At 41.3% G+C, this 15,532-nt stretch overlaps 1 long non-coding RNA gene across 2 annotated transcripts; it reads right to left on the bottom strand.

The window, feature by feature from the left end:
- Positions 1-3,796: 3,796 nt before the first annotated feature.
- On the bottom strand, positions 3,797-6,268 carry LOC139372461 (uncharacterized). Of its 2 annotated transcripts, XR_011627458.1 has the most exons (5): positions 6,068-6,268; positions 5,100-5,377; positions 4,639-4,769; positions 4,351-4,430; positions 3,797-3,994 (listed from the first exon to the last, which is right to left on the bottom strand). It is a non-coding gene; the product is annotated as an uncharacterized lncRNA (long non-coding RNA). The 2 variants fall into 2 exon arrangements; XR_011627457.1 differs by lacking the exon at positions 5,100-5,377.
- Positions 6,269-15,532: the final 9,264 nt, after the last annotated feature.

Consider the following 15,532-nt stretch of genomic DNA (forward strand, 5'->3'; position numbering starts at 1 on the left):
TTAGGGTCCTTAGATTCATCTGTGAATATATTCAAGAAAGCATAGTATTGTGTTCTTAATGAAATGTCGTTCCATTTGACTTGTAAATAATGTTTAATAGCTGCAATACAATCCCACTGTATACCAACACATTGCATTATGTTTATATATTATACCTTTTTTTTTAAATTCTATATTCCTTGCTGTATTCGTGCCCATACCTGGTCTTTGGCACCTCTCTGTGTGTATAATTGGCTGTAGTATAATGCACACACACACATACATTATATATAATTTAGCATTGATAGGATCTCTGTACTATAAGGTAACAAAAGCTGGCAATACTGTAATATTCAAAGGTAAATGAATAACCATAGTAAATTAAATGTTCCTCCAGTCCAGTGAGTGTGTGAGGGATTTTGATTCACCAACCTAGCCATTGACCTATAGACCTAGGTGGCATACACACAAAAACATTCACAAAATGAAATATTTTCCTCAAAACATATAACACATTATGGCCATGTTGTTACATGGATCAACATTTCATTATAATTCACATTATTCTAAGTTGAAAAATTATAATTATAGTAGCCTAGGCTAAACATGACAGCACATTACATAACAGGGTAACAATATGATACATAATAGACAGAAAGAGATTGAAAAAGAGAGATGAGTTTACTGAATGGGAAACAAACCTTCCCAGTAGAGAATCTAAATACAGTATATCCTTCCTCTTCCTTCCTTTCTTCCTCCTCTACCTCTGCTTTCCCTCTTCCTCCCCCTCTCCATCTTATCTTCCCTCTTCCTCCCTCTCTCCATCTCGTCTTTCCTTTGTGTCTCCCTCTTCATCTTCCTCATTCTCTCCCTCTGTCTCTCCATCTCCCCAGTCTCTGCATCATAACCTCTGACCCTTGTGTCATGTGACTCCTGGTCAGATCCAGTCCCATAATCCTCTCTCCCACTGTGTATCCTAATTGTGGGTCGGGCTGTATCCATTGCTGGTATGTGACATCCGAGGGGGCTTTGGGGGGGGGGTGAGATGAGCCTGTGACATGGACTCCTCCTCCCCCTCACTCTCTTAATTCACTTCTCTCTCTCTTTCTCCCTCTCTGTTTCCATTATACCTTAGTCGGTGTCCTCACTTGAGATCTATGCTGGAAGGCATTGGAATTCCGTCCCTGATTCTGGTCATTTCGTTTGAGGTGGCTGTTACTCACAACATCACCTGTGTTATCAGTTATCATCTAGTAACGGCTTCTTCTCTTCCTCACTCTCTCTGGTTATCACAGCCTTGCTGGTGTGGGTTACCTCTGGGGTTTGTGGTATATTGCCAATATACCATGGCTAAGGGCTGTATCCAGGCACTTCGTAGTATCCAACAAGCTTTCTCTACCCTTAACCTTGTTCTGAACACCTCCAAAACAAAGGTTATGTTGTTTGGTAAGAAGAATGCCCCTCATCCCACAGGTGTTAATACTACCACTGAGGGTTACCTCATACAAGTACTTGGGAGTATGGCTAGACGGTGCACTCTCCTGCTATCAGCACATATCAAAGCTGCAGGCTAAAGTTAGATTGGCACGCTCTCAAGCGGCTAGATGTTCCTTACCATTTGGCCATCAGATTTGCCACTAATGCTCCTTATAGGACACATCACTGCACTCTATACTCCTCTGTAAACTGGTCATCTCTGTATATCCGTCGCAAGACCCACTGGTTGATGCTTATTTATAAAACCCTCTTAGGCCTCACTCCCCCCTATCTGAGACATCTACTGCAGCCCTCCACATACAACACCCGTTCTGCCAGTCACATTCTGTTAAAGGTCCCCAAAGCACACGCATCCTGGGTCGCTCCTCTTTTCAGTTCGCTGCAGCTAGCAACTGGAACGAGCTGCAAGAAACAATCAAACTGGACAGTTTTATCTCTTCATTCAAAGACTCAATCATGGACACTCTTACAGACAGTTGTGGCTGCTTTGTGTGATGTACTGTTGTTTCTACCTTCCTGACCTTTGTGCTGTTGACTGTGCTCAATAATGTTTATACCATGTTTGTGGTGCTACCATGCTGTGCTGTCATGTGTTGCTGCCTTGCTACGTTGTTGTCTTAGGTCTATATTTATGTAGTGTTGTGTTGTCTCTCTTGTTGTGATTTGTGTTTTGTCCTATATAAAGTTTACATACACTTAGGTTGGAGTCATTAAAATGTGTTTTTTAACCACTCCACAAATTTCTTGTTAACAAACTATAGTTTTGGCAAGTCGGTTAGGACATCTACTTTGTGCATGAGTAATTTTTGTGCACAAGTCATTTTTCCAACAATTGTTTACAGACAGATTATTTCACTTATAATTCACTGTATCACAATTCCAGTGGGTCAGAAGTTTACATACACTAGGTTGTCTGTACCTTTAAATAGCTTGGAAAATTCCAGAAAATGATGTCATGGCTTTAAAAGCTTCTGATAGGCTAATTGACATAATTTGAGTCAATTGGAGGTGTACCTGTGGATGCATTTCAAGGCCTACCTTCAAACTCAGTGCCTCTTTGCTTGACATCATGGGATAATCAAAATAAATCAGCCAAGACCTCAGAAAATGTTTTTTAGAACTCCACAAGTCTGGTTCATCCTTGGGAGCAATTGCCAAACGCCTGAAGGTACCACGTTCATCTGTAAAAAAAATAGTACGCAAGTATAAGCACCATGGGACCACGCAGCCGTCATACTGCTCAGGAAGTAGACGCGTTCTGTCTCGTAGAGATTAACGTATGTTGGTGCGAAAAGTGCAAATCAATCCCAGAACAACAGCAAAGGACCTTGTGAAGATGCTGGAGGAAACAGATACAGAAGTATCTATATCCACAGTAAAACGAGTCCTATATCAACATAACCTGTAAGGCTGCTCAGCAAGGAAGAATCAACTGCTCCAAAACGGCCATAAAAAAAGCCAACCTATGGTTTGCAACTGCACATGGGAACAAAGATCGTACTTTTTGGAGAAATGTCCTCTGGTCTTATGAAAGAAAAATGGAACTGTTTGGCCATAATGACCATTGTTATGTTTGGACGTAAAAGGGGGAGGCTTGCAAGTCGAAGTACAACATCCCAACCATGAAGCATGGGGGTGGCAGCGTCATGCTGTGGGTGTGCTTTGCTGTTGGAGGGACTGGTGCACTTCACAAAATAGATGGCATCATGAGGTAGGAAAAATATGTGTATATATTGAAGCAAAATCTCAAGACATCAGTCAGGAAGTTAAAGCTTGTTTGCAAGTGGGTCTTCCAAATGGACAATGACCCCAAGCAACTTCCAAAGTTGTGACAAAATGGCTTAAGGACAACAAAGTCAAGCTATTGGAGTGGCCATCACAAAGCCCTGACCTCAATCCTATAGAACATTTGTGGGCTTTACTGAAAAAGCGTGTGTGAGCAAGGAGGCCTACAAACCTGACTCCGTTACACTAGCCCTGTCATGAGGAATAGGCCAAAATTCACCCAACTTATAGTGGGAAGCTTGTGGAAGGCTACCAGAAATGTTTGACCCAAGTTAAACAATTTAAAGGCAATGCTACCAAATACTAATTGAGTGTATGTAAACTTCTGACCCACTGGGAATGTGATGAAATAAATCGTCCTCTATACTATTATTCTGACATTTCACATTCTTCAAATAAAGTGGTGATCCTAACTGATCTAAGACAGTGAATTTGTACTAGGATTAAATGTCAGGAATTGTGAAAAACTGTGTTTAAGTGTAAGGTGTATGTAAACTTCCGACTTCCAACTGTATATTGTATTTATTTCAATCCCAGGCCCCCGTCCCCGCAGGAGATAGGTAGGCCGTCGATGTAAATAAGAATTTATTCTTATCTGACTTGCCTGGTTGAATAAAGGTTAAATAAAAACTTTGCGTATCATAACTAGAGAACCAGGGATGTTGGAGCTGGGTTGGAGAGTATCACCTGGGGGTCACTTCTCTCAGAATCTCCATTCACTTTGCCTTGGTTACTTAAAACAAGAGGGAGAAAAGGGGAATTCAAAGGGTATGCAGATATAAAGGGTTTAGATCGGGCAAAGTGACAGATATGCTTCAGTCGATGGTGATTCTTAACAGGACACAGAATACTGTTGCACGTCTGTTTTTAAATGTGATGTAGTAGATCATATGAAAGTCTATTTCACAAAAACACTTTAACTTTCTTACTTTCAAAATCGGAATATTTTGTTGACCTGGAATCATTCTTTGATCCTGAGATAGCTAGAGATACAATTGTTGATTTGAAAAATACATTTCCATCAAACTTCAAGGAGACTCAAATAATGAAACATTCATGGTAATATTTACAGTAAAGACATGGACTTACCTTCGGAACACTTCCAGCAGATGAGAAACATGGATGAACAGCCAATAGATCAGAAGCCAAGACACCAATCACAGCACCAGCTATTAGGGGGACGATGGAAACATACAAATACAGAAACAGTTGGAGATGGTCAGACAGACAAAAACATGTTGTTGATGTCGCCCATATCTGCTTGTACTATCTATATTGTTAAGCTGTGTCATCTCACTGACTGGGTTTTTGGCCTTATAAGTGTAGCTGTCTGTCTGACTCTGGGGATGTGATGTTGAAGTGCTGTCCAGTAAGCACCTGGCTCCACATCTCCCCCTGGTGCTCAGGCCAAGACCAACGGTACACCACCAGCGGACACTCAGCACTGCAGCAAAGTGTAGCCATGGTACTGTTCCATTCACAGGTGACTTCAGGTTGTGATACTGTGTCTGTGGATGGAAATGGATAAGTATGTCACATAGCACACACACTCTTTCTTTCGCTCTTTCTCATTCTTTACAATCTGTTTGTGTTCTCTGTTTCTCTCTTTCTTTTAATCTCTATTAGGCTGCGTTTAAAAACAGGTTTTGTGGGAGTTACAGGAAGAAGTGATTGTGGGTTTGGGGACTGCCTCTGTAAATCCAGGAGAGACACAAAGACAAAGCAGGAAAATTGCTTGAGCCACACACACACACACACACACACACACACACACACACTGCAAGCAAAGGAACCAACATGCACACACACATACCGTACACACATACACACACGCTTACTGAAAACAGACAGTGTATATGTCTGGTCAAGCAGTATGCTGTTAAACTCCACAGAATAAACTCCATTGTCTGTTTTCATCAAACTGGTGATTTTCAGCTCTCCAGTAGCCTGGTCCATGGTTGTGCCACGTTCGAAGCCACCATAGGTGTACAGCCCAAAACCCTTGTCAAACTCTGCTGTCTTGTTCAAGCCATGCTTCCATAGGATGCATGTGATGGAGTCAGGTATAGTGGACTTGTCCGGCATCAACACAAGAAACTCTCCCACTTTTCTGTAGCTGTTCATTTGGAAAACCAGACATCATACAGGTGAAAGTGAACTAGTGTCCAGGTTAGAGGTTAACATTCTAAATGGATCAACATAACCCTATTGACATTGAACGTGATGCATTCACAATAACAGTTACTCAGTTTACATGCACTTTTAAATGTGTCATTTAATCCCTATGTGGGAATTATGTTAAGTGTGATTTATGTAAAGCCCTTAAAATAAAATGATGCCAAAATAAAGGGGAGAAGTGAGGGTTACGAGATACAATTTCAGCTGTTAAAATCTCTCTCCTTGCCAATACAATAGGCCTATAACGTCATCATTGGGAGGCAGAAGTGGAAACCCCAAGAGTTGGGGAGTAACTGACTACATGTAACCTACCCAACCCTGGAAACTCCCTATTTATTATGCTAAAGCCACCCACCCACACACACAGCTAAAATGTACCATAATGTTATGGACCTGCAAATAGGTCTTCTGCAATCACATATTACAGTTATGGTGTACGAAAACGCAGCCTACTTGTGCGAATGTCTTATTATTTATTAGCAGTGTCGTAACATTATGTTTTATTGTAAAATGCTGGTTTGTAATCAGCACACATAACATACCAGTAACTTGTGATAAACATGATTGCGTCTTAAAAATAAGAGTTTTGCGCCACTCAGACAACAGCCTGTGCAACATAATAACCTACTTGATGAAACTGCGCAGAGTATCGCTTCCGTCAAAGAGACGCTCTAAAGTTTGAGCCTTTTTGCTAGTTTTTTTGTAGCTACAGACAAGACAGTCGTGTAGTATGTTGACTCACTCTGGCTGTCTTTAGCCTGCCTGCCTAGCAGACATGACATGATGTAAAAGTGAAAGTAAAACTTAAATGTTCCTGTTGAGCCACTCGATTGAAAACAATATGTTGGATTTAGCCTATGACCAGCGGCGACCCGTCAAGTTTTGAGCCCCACAAAATGCCTGTTTTGCTTGTTATTTTGGCATTAATATGTGTCACATATCAGTTTGCAAACAATGTAAAAAAATAAATAAATGAGTTAATAAAGGCGCATACAAACATGGTCTCTTATGCTTTCTTGAGTAAGGCAGCTCCAAAATGCAGGGGTTTGAGCCTAGCTCAGTGCTTCCTGTGGTGGTGGTGGGGTAAACCCGCAGAAAATACAGAGCATTGCGTCTGATTGACCCCCAAATCTAAGGCCAAAGTGAGTCCAAAAATGTATTGTATGCTGCTGCATAAATCATGTAATATGGTAGGAAGATATATATAATGTAGCTAAGAAAGTAATACTAAGTGTATGGTGTGTAGTAAGCTGTTAGTAGCCCATGTGCCTCACCCTAATAATTTGGTCTATTTTCACCTCTTAATTTCGCTTGACGTTACTATTCTGACTCGATGGTGATGCACATGTAGCCTATAACCTGTTTTTGAGAAATGTCATCATCTAATATTGTAAGAGGTTTCATTGTCTGCTTATATGCCTCCTTGATCTGGCTTGGTGTACAGGGAAAATACTGTAAGAGCATCCCATGTTCTGCATTCTGTCACTGTACATTTCAAAAGTGCTGAACACACAGTTATATTGACTACGTCCGTAGTTGCTTGCTCATTAATGTCTCAATTGAAATTACGGAATGCCTCTTATCCGCTCATCGTTCCCATATGCCATAGTTTGTATATCTCAATTGTGAGTAGAAACCACATTTGTTTAAGCAAGTCAGCCATATCAGCTATGTTTTTTAAAAGGGCAGTAAACAAGGCTGAATTAACTGTTTCGCTGCCATACAAGGCTCTGCTGATTGCCAGGTGTAGCAGTGGTAAGTCCTGGAAAGAAAGTTCTGCTGTTGGGACAGCTTTATGTCGGCCCTAACAGTTTGTGGGCACCACTTGTTGCTGTTATAGTGCAATTAATGTATTGTTTAGTGTTGTGTAGTGTCTTTGCTGGCATGCATCTAAAAAGAAATTGGGGCGTTAGCCCCACCAAGATTTACATGATAAAATCGCCACTGTCTATGACTAAGGTAAAAATAAAAAATAAACCTGGCTAGTGACTTCAAACCAATAAAAATATTCATCAAAGGCTAAACACATGTTTGACAAAGTAATTACGATTCATTTTACTCATCAATTCAGATGAGTCTATACCATACTGTGCAGTTGTTTGAGGCCTCCCTGTGCCATATGGGAGGTGGTGCATCTAACCTCCTGCCTGGAGCAGTAGTTGTTTATTTCATCACTAAAATTGCCTGCTACAGTGTTTCATACAAAATGTTTTTATTTTTCAAGGTTAAATATTTCTCTCTCACACACACACACACACACACACACACACACACTTGAATTTGTAACTCATGATTTCAAACTGGATTGAATGAATATTGCATTCAGTTTTAAAATTCTATTTTAATTGAATTTAATATTTAAATTGAATATTTATATATTCAGTTACAATATGGTATATATTGCATTCATTGTCTGTGCATCAAGTTTGCAAACTATTATTTCTAGTTCATCAAAGTGTCATTATGTAATGTTTTACACATTCGAAAGTCTCTCAGCCTATCACACAATGTTATGCAAATTAGTTGCTGTGAGGATGCAGAAGGCATGCTGGGGGAGTTTTTGGGAAGGCGTGTGCGGCTGGTCAGTGTTGGGGTGCATTGTCTGTTCATTCAAATATAATACACAATGATTATTCCTTGGGAAATCAGTGTCCTAGACTGTTTACACAAGTCCACAAACAATGTGCTAGTTTCAGTGGCCTTACAGGTTCGTTAGAAATTGGTGGCAGCGGTGGGATCAGCACGTCAACTAGCTAACAGCAACTCGCGAGCTTGGCTAATTTTAGCTGGTTAGCTGCGTGGGAAAATGGAGGGAGAAGTCGAACAACCCGGGAACAGCCATCAACAACCACCGACAGCTGGTGGTGGATCAGCCGGGTGTCATGGACAGGCGGATTGACAGGGCGATGTTCATGCCATAATCTTTAGATGGGAAAGAAGTTGAATGGACTGTTTGGATTGAACACTTTGAGTTAGCAGCGCAGGTGAATGGACAGTGAGCGGCAGATCGTTTGAACTTTCTCATGCTTTTGCTGAGGGGAAATGCTCAGAGATTTTATAGTACTTTACCTCAGGATACAAAGAACGATTACAACCGTGTGAAAGTGGCTTTGCAGAGGCTTTTTGAGCTGCCAGAACATGCTGACTGGAATCATGCCTTTTTTTTTTCAGGACAGAAAACGTAAAGTTGGTGAGTGAGTGCATTCATGATTTTGGGCATAATTTAAGCAAGCTAGCTTCAACGTCTTATCCAGATTATAGTGTGCGCACACGGGATTCGCTGGCACGAGACATTGGGTGCGGTGATCTTTGTATGCACCTGCACAAGGCAGTACCAAAAACGTTGGAGGAAATGAGCATTACTACAGAGCTTGATCCGATAAGGCAGCTAGAATTGCTGGAAAGCAAAGACACTTCCCAATAAAAAAGACACTTCCCAATACAAAGACACTTCCCAATACAAAGACACTTCCCAATACAAAGACACTTCCCAATACAAAGTGAACATGTGTGGGACAAGCAAGGTTCCTCTGCCTCTAGGATCGACTAGACCTTGGACTCGCTTGCCGGTACTCAGTGGTTTTCCATTTTAGACTTAGCCAGTGGGTACTGGCAAGTCGAGAAGCACCCCGTTTTTCCATTGCAAAACTGTTGCAAAACAGTTTTTGTGACAAAGCGAGGGCTTTTAAAATTCCAGGTGGTGGGGTTTGGGTTGACAAATTCTCCAAGCAGCTTCCAGCATCTCGTGAACCAAGTTTTGGCTGATTTACAGTGGACAACATGTTTGGTGTACTTAGACGACATCGTAGTGTTTGGTCGTACATTCCAAGAGCATGTGAAGCATTTAGACTAGGTTTTCAGCAGACTGGAGCAAGCAGGACTTAAGGTGAAGCCATCTAAGTGCCATTTGTTCAGGTCACAGGTGAGCTACCTGGGACACATCATCTCGGCTGAGGGAGTGTCCACTGACCCCATGAAAACAGAGACAGTCAGGTTATGGCCTAGTCCCAAGTCACTGACAGACTCAAGAAGCTTTTTAGGCCTGGCGTCAACACTACAGGAGGTTCCTACCAGATTTTGCAGCTACGGCGGCGGAGCCTTTCTACAGATTGAAAGATGGGGAAATGTTTGAGTGGAACGCAGCGTGTGAAGTGGCCTTTTAATGAATTAAAGTCCAAGCTTACCACATCCCCCATACTTGCTTTCCCTGACCGAAATCTAGATTTCATAATGGATACTGATGCATGTGACATAGGGGCAGTCCTCTCCCAGAAACACGAGGGTAGATAGAGAGAGTAGTAGCATATGCCAGTCTGGCAAGGTCAAAAGAGGAGAGGAAGTATTCAACTGCCAAGAAGGAGCTTCTTGCTGTGGTAGTGTTTCTAAAACATTTCAGACACTTTCTGCTGGGGAGGACATTTCTACTGAGAACTGATCACAGCTCACTGAGGTGGCTGAGTAACTTCAAACAACCTGAGGGACAGTTGGCTAGATGGTTAGAGAACCTGGATCAGTTTGACTATGATATTGTCCACAGGCCAGGGAGACTGCACAGTAATGCAGATGGTGTGTAACGCCGACACACACAGACAGAGAGTGTAGAACCAGCCGTCTCACAGGAGGCCACTGTCAATCTGAGAGCCGTCGTAAACAAGCCTCAGGATGTCACTATAGAGCCTGTAGTTGGAGCTCAAACAAGCCAGGCAGTACCCAAAAACACAGCTTTCTTTTTGGAAGCACAAGATAGAGACCCAGTGGACAGGATAGAGACAAATGACACCATCTGGAGAAGGGTTGTTCCAGATGAACTCATACATGAGATACCTTTATCAACAATGATACAACAGGAAGCCATTTAGGAGTTGAAAAAGTCCCCGTAAAATCTGAGGAAGATGTTATTGTCCAGGCTGGCAGAGAGCCATAAAGCAGTGGTTTAAGGGCTGTGTTGCGTGCGCTGCATGCAAGTTACAGGGTCCAGCCCCCAGAGCGCCCATGACGAGTTCTGTCACAGGCCGCCCTTTTGAGAGGATAGCTGTAGACTTAATGGGTCTGTTTACAGAGACGGAACGAGGTAACAAACAAATGATGGTAGTGTCAGATTACTTTACTAGGTGGTCAGAGGCATATGCCATACCCAATCAGGACACAGTAAAAGTGGCCAGGAAACTGGTAGAGGAATTTGTGTTGAAGCTAGGCGTTCCTCTCTCTATTCGTAGCGACCAGGGGCGGAATTTTGTATCTTCTCTTTTTAAAGAGATCTAAATCTTTTACAAATGAACAAAACACGAACCACTCCGTACAACCCACAATCAGATGGTTTTGTGGAAAGAATGAACAGAACTCTGATCAGTATGCTGTCACTTTGTGGGATGAGATACTTGGGATGAGATACTCCCATATGTGAGGATGTCATACAGGATTAGTGTTCTATCTTCCACAGGGTTCACACCATACAGGGTGCTGTTCGGTGATGAAATGACTTTACCGGTTGATGTGGTTATGGGAACACAACCAAATGAAGGGAAACAGTATGTTTCTCAGTATGTGCAAAAGGTGCAAGGGTATATAAGCACTGCAAGGGAAGCTGTAAAGAGAAATCACCTAAAAGCCACAAGTAAACAAAAGCAATACCTTGATCTGAAGGTGACACCCCAGAGGTATGAGGAAAAGGAGTGTGTGGCTTAGAGACTACCAGAAGGAAAAGGGGTCGTCACCCAAACTGAGAAGGAAATTCAACGGTCCTTTCAAAATGACAAATAAACTGTCAGAGGTGCTGTATGAAATTGTACAGTGTAATGGACCTTATCGTGCCGTGGTACACTACAACAGGATCAAACCTTACTCTGGGGTTGTTTCACGTGAGGTCACTGGCACGGGAAAAGAGACATACTACCCCCTTAAGGAAACAGGGTGCTCTGAGGAAAAAGCAACCAATGTTGCCTAGGTTACCCTTCAGGAGAAGGGTGGGGGACATTGTGAGACTGTGGGCTCCAAGGGATGTTAATGTCTCAGTGGAACGGGAAATGGACACTGTCAGAACTGAAAGCTCAGTCGAAGACACAGAGACTCATGCCACACAAACGGACGTGAACACGGACTTGCCCTGTGCACCTGCAAGAGAAAGTGGCTCCTTTGAGACGGGTCAAGCACCTGAGTCAATTGCAGCAGAAGATCACATGGGTCAGAGGGGTAGACCCCAAAAAACTATTAGGAGGCCTGTTTGGTCAATGCATTCTGAATGTGTTTGGTTACTGTACACTTCTCTGAGGTAATTTTTTTGTGTGTTTATCCAGGTTATTAAACACAGGGTGTGTTCAGTTTAAGAAGGGGGTAATGTTTACACATTCAAAAGTCTCTCAGCCTATCACACAATGTTATGCAAATTAGTTGATGTGAGGAGATGGGAGCCATGCTGAGAGAGTTTTTGGGAAGGTGTTTTGTGCGGCGGGGGGTCAGTGCAACTGTTCATTCAAATAAAATACAAATTGATTATTTAGTGGGAAATCAGTGACTTAGACTGTTTACATAAGTCAACAAACGTCCGCGTTTCATTGGCCTTACGGGTTCGTTACACTATGAAGTGAAAGTCAGCTTGCTACTAGATAACTTCTCGATATTGAAACTGGACTGTCGCGTTACTAAGAATTTGTTGGCTAATGGCTCAAATTTACATTGTTACAATGCAGCCTAGATTACAGGCTACACACATTTCTTAATTGTTGCAATGTAGCCCCTAGACTCTCCACCCTTCTCCCAAAGTCCCTGACTAGTCGTGTATAACTCTTTGGCGCCTCTTTGGTAATGGCAAGGCCTTGTATATTGCTTTTACCAATCAGGTTTTTAAAAAAAAATCGACCTTATCACTTTCGGAAGTCATAATAATAAAATCCAATATAGAACTCAAGTCCTTTATTGAAAAAATATAAATATCAAACTCACAAAGGATGGGCAGTATATACAGGCCGGAACTCAGTCGTTACAGATAGATGTCACACTGAGCTTTGAATTTGCATTTGTTTTGCACAGCAGCATGTCTCAGAAGGAAGGAGTGGACACTTGATTTGGGAATCGTCGGTCCTGTGGTGTGATCCGTTTGGTGAACCTGGCTGAGAAGTCATCCAGTACATGCAACGAGACTGATCTCTAAGTCTAGTTTTAACTAGTCCCTTTCCCCAGCTCAGTATTCACAGATCTGAAGGGTTCAGATAGGGATATGTGTTGAAGGAATTCTAAATTCCTCTGTATTATTTCCCAATCAGAATTAAATACTCTGTCAATGCATTCGAAGGGTTTGTAAGACCCTAATATTTTATAAGAATGGACAGAGCCCCGGTCTTAAAAGTCAGGTAACAGCGTTTAATTCAAGAGAGTACTGGTTACATACACATTTTTCCACAGGTTATAAACTGAAAATGACGTCAGCGTTTTCTAAATGTTCTATCTCTTCATGACACTAGAAGAGAGGCCCTATAGTTCTCGAGCCTTCCCTCCTCGCCTGAAGCCAAGGTCAGTCAGTGTAAATCAGCATTCTAGACAGTCTGGGACGGACTGTCCCTGCCATCTGGAGATTGTACAAATGAATGAACTAAGGAACAGACCGTCATTGTTACTAAACACTTGACCATATTCACTTCAGTACTGGGATCAGATAAGAAAATTCATACATATACAGTACCATAATTGTATTCTGATTAGTACACCCTGATTGAAATGTATTCATAATTAGTCATTATAGATAAAAATTCCCTTAACAATTTGTATGTTAGTGATGTCTGAACCCTTTAGTCCGTCACAGACTGATATACAGATTTATTTGAGATTTATTTTTTGAAATTCGGGTGACAATTATATTGTGAAAACAGTTATGCTCAGATTTGAGGGTATTTTGAAGGAATTTGATAAAGACAAACACTTTGGCAAATTTTAAATTAAGGTATTAAAAAAAATACTCATGCACCATTGTTGTTAGTAATACATCTCAGTGCTGCAGAGCTCTCTCTTAGTAATACAACATCTCAGTACTGCAGAGCTCTCTCTTAGTAATAAAAAATCTCAGTACTGCAGAGCTCTCTCTTAGTAATAAAACATCTCAGTACTGCAGAGCTCTCTCTTAGTAATAAAACATCTCAGTACTGCAGAGCTCTCTCTTAGTAATAAAACATCTCAGTGCTACAGAGCTCTCTCTTAGTAATACAACATCTCAGTACTGCAGAGCTCTCTCTTAGTAATAAAACATCTCAGTACTGCAGAGCTCTCTCTTAGTAATAAAACATCTCAGTACTGCAGAGCTCTCTCTTAGTAATAAAACATCTCAGTACTCCAGAGCTCTCTCTTAGTAATACAACATCTCAGTACTGCAGAGCTCTCTCTTAGTAATAAAACATTTCAGTACTGCAGAGCTCTCTCTTAGTAATAAAACATCTCAGTACTGCAGAGCTCTCTCTTAGTAATAAAACATCTCAGTACTGCAGAGCTCTCTCTTAGTAATACAACATCTCAGTACTGCAGAGCTCTCTCTTAGTAATACAACATCTTACTGCAGAGCTCTCTCTTAGTAATAAAACATCTCAGTACTGCAGAGCTCTCTCTTAGTAATACAACATCTCAGTACTGCAGAGCTCTCTCTTGGTAATACAACATCTCAGTACTGCAGAGCTCTCTCTTAGTAATAAAACATCTCAGTACTGCAGAGCTCTCTCTTAGTAATAAAACATTTCAGTACTGCAGAGCTCTCTCTTAGTAATAAAACATCTCAGTACTGCAGAGCTCTCTCTTAGTAATAAAACATCTCAGTACTGCAGAGCTCTCTCTTAGTAATAAAACATCTCAGTACTGCAGAGCTCTCTCTTAGTAATAAAACATCTCAGTACTGCAGAGCTCTCTCTTAGTAATAAAACATCTCAGTACTGCAGAGCTCTCTCTTAGTAATAAAACATCTCAGTACTGCAGAGCTCTCTCTTAGTAATAAAACATCTCAGTACTGCAGAGCTCTCTCTTAGTAATACAACATCTTACTGCAGAGCTCTCTCTTAGTAATAAAACATCTTACTGCAGAGCTCTCTCTTAGTAATACAACATCTTACTGCAGAGCTCTCTCTTAGTAATAAAACATCTCAGTACTGCAGAGCTCTCTCTTAGTAATAAAACATCTCAGTACTGCAGAGCTCTCTCTTAGTAATAAAACATCTTACTGCAGAGCTCTCTCTTAGTAATAAAACATCTCAGTACTGCAGAGCTCTCTCTTAGTAATAAAACATCTTACTGCAGAGCTCTCTCTTAGTAATAAAACATCTCAGTACTACAGAGCTCTCTCTTAGTAATACAACATCTCAGTACTGCAGAGCTCTCTCTTAGTAATACAACATCTCAGTACTACAGAGCTCTCTCTTAGTAATACAACATCTCAGTACTACAGAGCTCTCTCTTAGTAATACAACATCTCAGTACTACAGAGCTCTCTCTTAGTAATACAACATCTCAGTACTACAGAGCTCTCTCTTAGTAATAAAACATCTCAGTACTGCAGAGCTCTCTCTTAGTAATAAAACATCTCAGTACTGCAGAGCTCTCTCTTAGTAATACAACATCTCAGTACTGCAGAGCTCTCTCTTAGTAATACCACATCTCAGTACTGCAGAGCTCTCTCTTAGTAATAAAACATCTCAGTACTGCAGAGCTCTCTCTTAGTAATACAACATCTCAGTACTGCAGAGCTCTCTCTTAGTAATACCACATCTCAGTACTGCAGAGCTCTCTCTTAGTAATACAACATCTCAGTACTGCAGAGCTCTCTCTTAGTAATACAACATCTCAGTACTGCAGAGCTCTCTCTTAGTAATACAACATCTCAGTACTGCAGAGCTCTCTCTTAGTAATACAACATCTCAGTACTGCAGAGCTCTCTCTTAGTAATACCACATCTCAGTACTGCAGAGCTCTCTCTTAGTAATAAAACATCTCAGTACTGCAGAGCTCTCTCTTAGTAATACCACATCTCAGTACTGCAGAGCTCTCTCTTAGTAATACAACATCTCAGTACTGCAGAGCTCTCTCTTAGTAATAAAACATCTCAGTACTACAGAGCTCTCTCTTA

Source organism: Oncorhynchus clarkii, chromosome 18 (assembly GCF_045791955.1).
Source record: "Oncorhynchus clarkii lewisi isolate Uvic-CL-2024 chromosome 18, UVic_Ocla_1.0, whole genome shotgun sequence".
NCBI classification, from domain to species: domain Eukaryota; kingdom Metazoa; phylum Chordata; class Actinopteri; order Salmoniformes; family Salmonidae; genus Oncorhynchus; species Oncorhynchus clarkii.